This window comes from Pungitius pungitius, chromosome 13, assembly GCF_949316345.1.
Source record: "Pungitius pungitius chromosome 13, fPunPun2.1, whole genome shotgun sequence".
Lineage (NCBI taxonomy): Eukaryota > Metazoa > Chordata > Actinopteri > Perciformes > Gasterosteidae > Pungitius > Pungitius pungitius.
Window position 1 is genome coordinate 5327762 of NC_084912.1, and position 12279 is coordinate 5340040.

Consider the following 12279-nt stretch of genomic DNA (forward strand, 5'->3'; position numbering starts at 1 on the left):
CATATGAATAGGCCCAAAAAACGTAGTATTGTTACAATATCCTTGTAGCTATTACACGTTTTTCTGTGAGACTGGGTTGCCTTTTTAACTAACTAGCCACAGACAGGTAGCTGCACCCCCCCCCCCTTATTTGACCGATGAATACAACCTTTTGAGGCTCAGCAATGCCTGGTTCCACTGGTTTGTACTCATTTGATTTGACTGGACTAGTTTCAAAAACATGCACACACAGCCGAATCTTTTTTTGTGTAGCCATCTTTGCGACAGAGCGCTTTCACGGTGAATGACTGAAGGTCCCGCTGACCGGCATCAGGGCCCACGAGCTCTGCTGGGAGACGCCACTTGTGCATTCTACTCGCAACCTGCTAAAGGACAGGGAGGAGGACGGTGTCGGTGTCGCATGTCAGGCTGCGATCAAGGCTTTTAATTGTTCTGAAGAGTTGGGATGAAAAGATGCCATAAGGGAGGGGGGGGGGGGGGTGAATGTAGATGTCTGTGGTAAGAGAAAGGTTGAGAAAGAAACGTTGATTGGGAAATGCTGGATAATACGAAACTTCAGACACGCACAGAAACCACCATGAGGGTATTCGCTGCTAATTCATTTTTAGGAAAGAAAACATTTCTTCGAAATTAAAAAACCCTCCAGAAAAATCCAGACTGGCTGCATTCAGCATGTCATCTACCCCCAACCAGAACCACTGCATGAGAGTAAATGTATCCATGTCTCCCTCCCTCCTATGAGTGCATATTAAAAGTATGGTTATGTAAACAATTTGGGATAAGTGGTGGTAATTTGATGATGAGCGCAGATGTGTTTTTAGTCAACATGTGGTTTTAAAGCTTCCCCACAGAAAGTCTGAAATGTGAAAAATAAATTTCAAAATGTAGGATCAGGCGGAGAACATAGTTCTCAGTGTAACCCTGAATAAGCCGTTAAACTGTGGACCATGTAACACATGGTGTGCTCATGCTGCAACTTGTCTTTTGTTCTCAAATATTAAAGTGCAATGGAGCCGACTCAGAGGTTTTTAAGGCTTTGTGAGTCGGTCTGGTCAAGCTTACTTTCTTTATCATCTATCCCGTTAAATGCTGTTACTGCTAAAGAGAATTGTACACGTCTAAAACCTTTCTGTAGTTATTCACATGGAATTTTAGTGCGATCATAATACTTAAATTACATTATTGAACCATATTAGAAAAACATAATGATTTGAGTCTACTTCCTTTCATGTAATTTACTAAAATACAAATGAAAATTCTGCTCACATGAATACAGTTTGAGCTGTTGAATCAATATTCACATGGCTTTTTTTTTTTAATTAGTGATTATTCATTTTACTCAATGATGAATTATTTTTTCAATAAAATGTAAGTAATTTGTTACTCACATTGTGTTTGCTCAAGAGCTCAAAACAGTTGTTTTTAATAAGTAATTTTCTGTCAATCTACTAATCATTGAAGCTCTATTGCGATGTTAATTTTGTTTCATAATCAGCTCATGTACAGTATTTTTCACGGGCTAAGCGGGGCAGTCACTGTCACAAAGACCAAAGAAGTGGTCCGGTTTTATACAAAGTCATTCCATTGTTTTCATATTATTTCCCTTTAATTGGGCGTTTAACTGCCACCGCTGAGAGTGGGAGTTGGATGAAAGAGGCCATCATGTGTGGACGAGTGGGCCACTGTGACTGGGTTATCAGTGGGTCCATGCACTTCTGGAGGAGTCACACGGTGTGAAATTGCAGGAAGGTGAACGTTGAGGCTCAGCTCCGAGTGCGTTTATCAAGGGCCACATTTAGCAGGTGTGCTGGACTACAACCGCTCACTGGCCTTATTATTCACCATGGGACAAAATACATCCTGACACCTGTCTAACTATGTACCGCACTTTTAGGTGTCTGACACTATACTTCGTTATATGTGTTTCTATTTGAATGACATTGACACTAACGCACAGTTGATATAATGATAATGTCCCCATGCAATTTGCAGCCTTCGCGTTCAATGTTTGTTCTCACCAGCCTGGGAGTAGTCAATGCTGCAATGAAATAAATGGGCTTTTATGTAAATATTGGCCCTCATATGCCTGGATGTTTTGTCTCTCTCTTCTTTACATTTTAGCATAAAATGCTAAAATACTCTCAAATTAGCAAAAAATCCAGGAGGTTATGGGTGAGTTCACAAAAACTGAAAAACAAAATTAACCTACAGCAGAATTACAGCAATATTATGTTAGCCTCCACACACACACACACACACATGGTCATGGACATGGTGTCCAAATGGGGAAAATAAATGACTGGTTCCCCCTCACAGGATGCAAACAAGGCGCAGATGGGAAAGTACACAGAGACACGGTGTCAAAAAGCCTACGAGGCATTAGGATGATGAGAGCCCTGTAAATGTCGCAGGAAGTCGCCACGATATTCCCTCCACGTCCACAGCGGCTTTGTATTTTGATAGAAATGTGAGCCGCGTACTGGGAACAGGGAAATGTGGTCCGAGGGTCTGCAGTGAGTCTGAGCAGGAAAGCTGCGAGGCTCCCTTCCACGAGTCCCTGCAGCCAGCAGTAATTGGCTTACAAATTCCTCAAAGGATTACGACTGTCCCCTTATTTGTGTTTATACCACCTTTTTTTTAAAGATTTGCTTTTGGCTTGAATAACGATTAGTGTTAAAAATATATATTGAGTTTGCCTGGATTTTTTTTCTTCGCCACACACCAAGTTTTCCCACTTGTGTACAGTTGTGTTCATGTCCAAGTGTCTCCAAATGAATTCTTCAAACGCTTTCCCTGATCTTACCCCCCCTCTGCCTTTTCTTCTCTCCTCCGCCAAATCAGTGAAAATCGACAAACATACCTAAGCAGCTCGATTGTGTGGAAAACAAACCATGCAATGGTGCCATTTTTTTTTGGGGGGGGGGGGGGGGGAGAGAGACTACATTCACCAAACAGGACACTGCTGGTGCCAAACGACACGGCAGTATATGCACACAGCATGCACCTTTGAGTAATGACAATGTCCCGTCATTAAAACGGATGCAGCGCAGGCTCTCGTGCGGAGACGGGAACGGGGTGAGGAGGACTCAGTTCTCGTGCGCGCGCCGGGCTCCCGCAGGACACGGCTCTTATCCATGAATGAAAGTGGACTTCTTGATTCGCCGCGTGTGCCACCTGCCGGTGCGTCACCACCGGCCCCGGCCAATCCCGACGCAGCGATCGTTCGCGCGCCCTTGGAGATCCCCGCGGCGCTCCTCACATCGCCGTTCGATCTACGGCTCGGTGACGGGTCGAAGGCGAGCCTCGTTGCCCGCGAACCGTGAGCGCTTCGGACGTGACGTCCACCGGACCGCCGTGGTCCACTGCCGATGTGCCAGACGCAGACCCCGTGAAGAGTTTGGACTGGATTTCCATTTCCACATCTGCTCCTGCTGCGTTTGACCCCGCGCGCCATTGGATTGGTTATGAGGTAGGTGAAAATAACACTGTAAAAAACGGCGAGGGGGCTGGGGAGTTTTTTTTTTCTTAATATTGTGTCAAAGGTAAAGTGTCTCTGGTTTAACTCCCGGAGCCGATTCCACGATGCTTCATTCTGTCGCTTCTTCGCGGCACTTTGGAGTTGCAGACGCACCATACTATGTGCCCACTGCAGGGGCTACTTGTTCATAACGCAGGACACTGCAATTAGATGCGCTTTTCTTTAAATGCAAGTTTGGCAAACATGTGCTGCTGCTGTGTGTCCCCCCCCCCCCATCGTTCCCCTGGCTCTGCTCAGCATCCCTGCCCGCCCGACCCCTCCCCGCTCTTCAGATGTCAATTAAAAACACGGGCAGAATATATTTGTTCATATCCAAGATCATCCAAAAGGGAGCACAAATGCAAAGGAAGCAAAGCCTCTGCCACAAAAAAGGGGGCTTATTGTTTGCCTGCAATTTGTTTTTTTAAGTATTTGTCTTGGCGTGGACAGAGGAGGAAATTAATTGTGTCCATACATGGCAAGTGAAAGGCTTTCATGATTTGGGGTGACTGTTTATTTATGATGTCCCTAGATGGCAATGTGAAGGAATGTTCCCGCTTGGTGACCTGGGGGTACTTCGACATGGTGCCGGATAACGAGTGAAAACTGAGGGAATGGCATCCGTGCCACGCTGCAAATATTTGCCACAGAGGCCCGGAGTTTAAAGTTTGACAATACAGTAGAAGGATATGAATCACAAGCTGTCCTCTCCATGGCGGCTAACCCCCGATAGTAAAACATTTTAATATGTTGCATGCACCAACCCCACCAGCTTGCTTTTTACATTCATATATCAGCGGAGGCATTGTTAGGGAACTGTGCAGTCTAGTTCCGTGTCATGGGGAATGCACGGTCTGCTACTAGTCTGTTAAAGGTGGAGCAGGAATGTGTTTAGATGATTAGGACTTTCCATTGCCTGCTGCGGAGAGAGACGCAGCGGAGGACACGGAGAAGAACAAGTGGAGACGCATGACGTCGAGAGAAAAAGGGGCGAAAGAGCCCCGGCGGCTTGATCTATTGTTTTGAGCCACGGTCAATATTGGTCGAGCAATTTTTTTTTTTTTTTTTAAGGCTTTCCTTTCTTCATAGATTTCGTGGTGCAGATCGCTGCTGACGTATTGACCGTTTCCCATGTGGACGGTGGGTGGAGGATGGCTCTTTGTGACACTGATGTAGACGGTTAAAGATGAGAATGTCGTTTCTCTTACCCTCCGCTGGGTTGAACAGCGGCCTTTTGGCACCGAAGCTCTTGGTTTATTAGTTCCAAGCTTGTCGATTCGTACCGATGCCGCTGAAAAAATAAACCGCTGTGGAGAAGGTTCACCTGCCGTCGGTAAGTCCATGTGTGTGTGGCATTAGCGCTTTATGGTTCATCGATTCTCTTCAACATTTTTGTCATTAAAAAGAAGAGTTTGGGGAAATAGGTGTATTGCTTTTTTGTTGAGCGTTAAATGAAAGGATCAATAAACTTGTCTGTCAGGTAATTGTGAAGCCAGTAGTAGCCGCTCAGTTTAGCGGTTAAGACCGGAAACGTGGCTAAACCGCTAGCTCGGCTCTGGCAAAATAAATCTGCTTTGAAATCACCTGGTAGGGTCACTCATTGATACTCAATAAACATGAGTACTGTTTGTTTGTTCCTTTCAAAAAAGCCCCCCAGCTAATGAGCTGTGGCTGAAGCTTCTTATATCGAGTGAAGACATCTTACTTTTGGACATGAAGCAAATGAGCTAATTTCCCAAAATGATAAGTTGTCTTTGAAAGCAACAGTTTTAAACGGGGGGGGGGGGGGGGGGGTGTGTATCAGATGTGGAAAGCTTGACAGCTTTGTTGATGGTTTGAAAAGATCGAATAGAGAGATGCTGAAAAACCAGAAATTGCCATAGTCTCTTGTATTATTAAGAGATACAGAGAGCTTCGGCTTCTACAGGATAACCCTCCAGCTGCAGCTTGCTCTGACTGGCACCACAAGGCTACTTTTAGAGCAGGCAACAGGAGACAGTGATGGGGATTTTACAGGAGTCAGCTGGCCTAACAGACAGGCTAACTCCCCCATCGGGTTTCATTAGGGCTCATCTTGATGTTTAAGCCTTTTTTAATCTACTTTCACAGCCACGCAGGCCACAGCAGAGCAAAACGCAGCATCTGTCTTTAGACAAGACGACGGGGAGAAAGTTTTCCACCGCAGTTCAATCGTGAAAATAGCAACACAAATCCCACCAAAAGTTGGCCTGAAACATGTTTAAGTTGAAGTGTCATTCTTTGCTGGGAACCTCCGCGTTCAAGGTAAAGGTGGTTCCTGGTGATGCATTAATTAAAACGCCAGTATTCAATGTGTATATTATACAACCATAGATCTGAAACAGATGAATGGGCCGATATCAAATCAAGCTGTTTGAGTTACTATCCGCCAAATATCCAATCCAGCATCACAGCATCGCCGGTGATTTCAGCCACAGTCAGAACTCCTCCGATTGATGGGGTGTTTAGCTCCTGCACTCCTTCCTTGTTTCTGTAAAGTAGACTGCTTGAGGGTGTGATTACAGCAGAGCCTTGCGGCCTGAGTACTTGCACTATTTGTATTTGGCTCCACTTTCTGGGCGGCTACTATTGTTTTCACATTTTTACAGCACCTGCTTAGCGTCAGAGACGCAGTGCTGGGAAGACACGGGCTTCAGATCAGCAGCTGGATGTTTTCAACAGAAATACAATTACCACTCTAGTGGGGCCTAATGCAAATAACATGTCATTGACTTGAATTTAGTGACTGTCCTGTACTTATACCGGTGGCAATTTTGGCGTCGGGCAATCTAGGCTTTTATTGCTGAAATAATGTGTAATAAACAGACACAATTGAGACTCTGACCTTTAATAGTTGTCACAAGCTTAGCTGGGGCTGCCCCTCATTGGTGGCAATACGGACGGGCTGTTAACAACCGCTCCATGTTTATCTTAGGATATTATGTATGTTCAGCACACAGCAGTGCACACACATGTAGTCCAACGGTAAGCTACCGGGAAAGGAAAGGATGGGTGATTCATGCAGGAGGTCGGTGCTGTAGGTAGGTCTCTTAGGTAAAACCGCCCCCCCCTCCTCCTGCCGGGTTGCACGTTTGAATCCGTCAGCAGCAATGGTGCACGAGGACAGAGCCCACATGCTGCATTTCAAACCAGTTATTTCAATGCAGTTTGCAAATGTCTCCAACAATCCTTGGGCTCAGATGTTTTATTTTTGCCTCTTTTAACGTTTTCTTTCCTATTTCCAAATTGTCTCTCCGTCTCCCCCCCCGCCCCCCATTCTCTCTCCCTCAAAACGGTCTCACTCTCTTTTTCTTCTGGCTCTCCTGCAAAGGGATTCCAGGTAAAAGATATTTGTACTACCCAAGAGACAGGGACAAGGGAGAATGGTAGCACAGCTGCAACCAGCTCTATTAATGACGAGTGTGACACACAGAAAGGGAGCGATCCTGACGATGATGGATGTTTGACTCGGCCTGGACGAAACCTCCAGCGGTCAATACTCAGCCGTAGATTTCTTTGTTTCGATTAATGCTGCCACCACGAGTGGCTTGTTTATTATTCTGAGCTAATGTAGTTTCACGTCGTATTGATCGCAATAAAGATCGCGCCCGTAAAGTCGCAGGGATCTTTACAAAAAACATCCAGTTCCAAGTAAAACACATCTCTCTACTTAAACATTATTAGTAATGTGAGCTGAATGTCCTCTTGAAAATTGTACAAGTTCATCTTTAGAGAGCAGTGACTAGACGACAATAAATATGAGCTCTGTGGATAAAGGGAAACAGAAAGAAGAAGCAAATGTTCCCTCTCACACCAGGGGACAAATACCCTTTTTAGTATTGAGAGAAAAAAAAAAGTTGAATACACAATGATCCTATTTGCATGTTTTCCTTTTTAAATACACCCTGCATTGACATTTTAATAGTGGGAGAGAGTGTTCTGTGAATTTCATTGATTCTTGTTTTCCACATTGCTGAAGTATCATGTCAGCCTTCTGCCTCCTCCTTTCACTGCGGCGTTCCTAATATTCATTTTGTAGGCGATGCAGTTTGCAGTTACGGGCTGTGATTGCGACGGAATTCCGTGCCAGCAGGAAGTTTCATTGTGTTTGTTAAGTGCAAGCAATCCAAAGAATACCACATACTGCGACACATGCCGTAAATGAAGTGATGGCAGCGCAGGGTTAAAAGCTATGCTTTTATCAGATGAATGGATAGAACACTGTTACACTTATAAATATTCAGCAGGTGTAAGATCATTCATAATTCATTATGAGAAAGTCTTGTGACAGATGTTGGTGTAGAAAAACAAACATCTGTTGTTGATTCAATGTAACACAGAAATGTAACCATTCGGTGCTGGTTCAAGTCAATTTCACTTTTATTAATGTTGTCCAACCTCACAAATAACAATTTGCCTCGAGACACTTTAGAATCTGTAAACCCTTCATAAGGCATTTACTTAACTTAAATGTTACCAATACATGGAATAAACCTCGGAAAGATTAAGAGAGCTGGTTCCCTCTCCAATGAGTTTACAATCACGCTACATATCACATGATAAACAGCAATGATCGGGCATAGGACCGGTTGATAATAAGTGACAATATTGTCTTTCATCTTGTTGAAAAGAAGAGAGCTGTGGTCAGAGGACGCATTGCTATCAAAATGTTTTATAAAACATAATATTGGAATAGTTTGCAGATAATTTGTAACACGCCTTATGCTCAGGCTCATATTTGTGGGAGTACTCCTTCATAATGTGTGAGATGATTGCTGATGAATCGCACTTTACTTGATGTCACCTCCTAATTTAAATGTGTTTGAAGTGTAATCACGAAAAGTTAGATTAGATGCTGACGTGTGATTAGGTTCCCTGTCAAAATGAATTTGCCAGTATTTTTCTTTATAGAACTATGTAGAATATTTTATAAATCTTTTTTTGTTTTCTAGTCTGTTTCTCTTTCACCTGCTCGCATCAGGCACATATTAAGTGACTCAAACTGTGGGTCAGGCGCTCATCTCCAACACACATCCCAACTAAATCGCATTTCTTTTCACCCTTGCGATCTGGACTCCTTCGCCCCTTCTTTCGTTTGACACAGTTTTTGTATTTCAGTTTCACCATATTGCGGGATTCTTTTTCAATCTAGGGTGAGGACAAAATCCATCAATGTCAATTGTGCAGCCTCTGTAGTTATGGCCTCCACAGATGTTGTTTTGACATCATCTTAGATAGATTTTCCTATCTCTATCTTTCTTGATGCCCTACAGGTGAGAATAGGGTATTGCACGCTCAAGTGCAGCTAGATTGAGATTATCGGTAAAACACGTCATACATTACATAGCACAAATGAAAAAGAAGAAGAAAAAATGCACAGGATGTACACATGTGTGCAATGTGCAATAGTCCAAATGAGTCCAGCGCAGGTGAGGATTGGGGGGGGAGTACACACTTACAGCTTGGGAATGGGGGGAGGGGGGTCTGCATGATGGCGGACTGTGGTCTCCTCCGTGCGCTGCGAGGCACAAATGAGCGTCTGAAGCGCAGGGAGCCGATGACCGGACGAGGTGCCCAGCTGCCACTCTGGAAGACAAGGTTAGGCCCCCTTCTTTCATCCAACACCTGTCACACAATTAAAATCAGTGTGTGTGTGGGGGAGGTTCTTTTCCGAATCAGAACTTATTTCAAACTGCTTGGCGCAGAATAGACCGAACAGGGCGGCGATTATGTCTGAGAGGATCACAGCTGTGCCGTGTCGATAAAGGTCATCGTTTTAAACAATGCAAGCGCATTGGATGCATTTTCTTTTTTTGAGTGCTCTGGTGCTTTTTTGAGGGGATTTGGTGTTGCCAATTGGCCGCTTTGCCAACCTGTTGGAGGTAATTTCGCTGCTGAGTCGCTGCCAGCTGCGGTTTTGATAAGAAATGGGCAGAGCTGCTGTGCAAAATAACAGCCTTTCTTTATGCTTTCTATGAAGTGTGTGCTGCTGTTGGAACTCTTGCACCTAAGTTAATTTGAGTGTGTATCCAGCTTTTTCTTTGGTACTGAATTATGCCAGTTTTAGATTCATGGCTTTGATTGGAAAGAGTACCTATTCAAATTTAAATATATGTTAGTTCATTTACTTAATAAGACTACAGACGCACAAAGCAAACCCTGCTTTACTGTCTGTTTACTCTAAATTGGTCCATCATTTACGGAAAGCACATCATGTTGTATTGAAGACGACTTGGCGCTACTGATTGGGACCCTAAACTTTTAAAAGGATTACTGGAGGTAACAAATCAAGTGAGAACTTTTTCCATAAACTTTTTTTACAACCAGAGGAGGCGGTTCGCTGATTATATATAGAAGGCACGTTTACAATTGCTTTCACTTTAAGATGGATTGCCACCCGTGAAGCCCTTAAGAAAACACCTTATTTTCCCTGGATAGGGGTATTGAGAATTTGAGCAGATGCTGCAGGCATGCCCGAGAATCAAATATTGACCTTTACTTTAATGGTACAGTCGTGGTACCAGTTAATTGTTAACACAGCTCGTTTTCATGGTACAAATTCACCTGATTCATAGGTACAACACATATTTAATCGTTCTACCTGTGCATTCTAAATGTTGCTTGAAAGTGAACTCTTGCAGCTATATAGCTTTTTATTCCGTTTTTATTCACCAGCCCATGTTCCCACCAAATGTCATGGTTGGATTGACTCGATCAAAGCAGAGGCAAATGAACAGCGCCACGTGAAATGTCGGTTTCCTAGTTTTTGCCCCGAAGGAAATGTAAAAATGACAATTTGCCCCGTTCTTTTAAGGGGAGTTCAAACAAGCACCTGTCTTTGAGTCTTCCTCCTTTCGTCAGCTTGATGGACATTTCAAAATGAGCATCGGGCGTTTAAAAACTTGCGTACCAGGCCTGGCAATGGAGAGCGATTCCCTCTGGCTAAACTCTGTGGAGGAAAATGAATCCAAGCCAACAAGTTTCACAACCTGCAGGCCAGCAAACCAAATACTCCGCTGACATTTACGCGAGTCTGAAGCAACAAAGGCGATGAAAATAATTTGACTCCAATTTGCTCTTTTGTCAGCGTGCGTCTGAAGGAGCCTGTGGTTCAATACGTTATTGTCAGGTTGAAGGCTGAGGCTGAATTAGACAGCAGGGACGCAGGTGTACAGTGTTACTTTGAGGATTTGAGGTGTTTCAAGCCGACAACAGCCTGATTAAAAAGTGGAGTAAGTGAAACCCTTGATCAAGCAAATAGAGGCTCTTGTCTCTAAAATGAGATATTCACTCTTTGCATTTGCAGGCCTGTTAGCGGTCTGTTAAACTGATGGAATTATAGGAATTTAAAAATAAGTTAATGTTTAATACTCCAATCCTTTGAGGACTGTAAGTATCAATACAATGTAAAATGAAAGAGACCCAAGCGTGAGGCAGCAGTGATTCGCGTTATGTCAAAATACTCTCAGAAAAGCGAACGGGGGAATTCCTTCAAATTTGGCACAGATCTCCACTTTGATTCAAGGTAGAACTGATTAAAACGTGCTGGTCAAAGGTCACTCTGACCTCTGGGAGCACATTTTGGGCCATAGCTCAAGTATTGATATGCTAATTATGACAATTTAACACAAATGTAATAGTCATTTTTTTTACTGATATGGACGTAGACTGAAGTTCATTCTACTTTATTACCGTTCCCATGCTTGTTTTTAACCCCCCTTAATATTTCGAGGATGAACCAACGTTAACACTTAACATCTCCCCAGGGATTACTTCCACTTAGCCAAGTGAGAATAAACTCCAGCTTTTCACAAGGAATGTGTTTTCCTTGGCAGGGCATTAAAGCGTTGCGGGAGAAGGGCAATGACATGAATCACTGGAGTCGATTTTAGAATCGGTCATCTGTATTGTGTTCATCCGTATCACCTGCGCGAAACCCGCTGGCAACAACAGGCACCAGCCTTATCGAACGGCTTCGCGAAAGGAGAATCGTGGAGGTATTTTTGTAGCATTCAATCCAATTTCTAATCGGCGTAGAACAACAACAAGAGTTGTAAACTCTTTCAGAAACGGGAGAGATTTGGTGGGGAACTAGACGGCCAGAGTACATTAACTTTGGTGGTGTCTATGGGATGAAAAGCAGGCCAGAAGTGAGAGAGGATGGATGGAATTGCCTGGCATGTCTCCATACAAAAGTTTCTGGCAGGGTACCTGGTAGAAAAAAAGAGTTAACTGTTTATTGGCTTCATGCCCTCCATGTTTCGTTGAAATGTAATCACAACCAAGGCTGGGCATATTTATTGTATATACAGGCAACATACTGGAGTTACAGGAGCTTATTTTTTTCTCAATATTTATTCTGCTAAACATATGGTGTCAACAGGAAAATACAATGCTTGAATAAGCTTGAAGCGTGGAACTTATGGTTGCGTTTACATAGCTAGCGCTTGTTAGCCAAACTGCTTCATGCCTTAAGGAGCCTTCCAGCTAGCATAGCCTTTAGCGCTGTCAACCCCAGGTGTTAGTGGTGTGGACGGGGACCGGGATTAGATGGATGAGGTGGGATGGAGTGGGAGATGAAGGAAAGTGATCTTACTGGCGTCCAGTCTCAGGCACGTTGATGTTGATGCCCTGGATGGTCTCCTTTTTTATCTTCTCTCTATTTCTTTGACTCCTGCATCCTTGCGCCTCATTTTGTCCATCTCCGTCTGCCGGTCTTGCATCCGCCTCCCAAAAATGCATCT

The 12279-nt window shown here is 43.8% G+C and overlaps 1 protein-coding gene across 1 annotated transcript in view; it reads left to right on the forward strand.

The window, feature by feature from the left end:
* Positions 1-2965: 2965 nt before the first annotated feature.
* Positions 2966-12279, forward strand: part of chrm3a (cholinergic receptor, muscarinic 3a) — a 60271-nt gene continuing 50957 nt past the window's right edge. The window contains exon 1 of the mRNA XM_037466306.2: positions 2966-3469. The gene's annotated coding sequence lies outside the window, so the exon portion shown is untranslated. The remainder of the gene's footprint in view (positions 3470-12279) is intronic.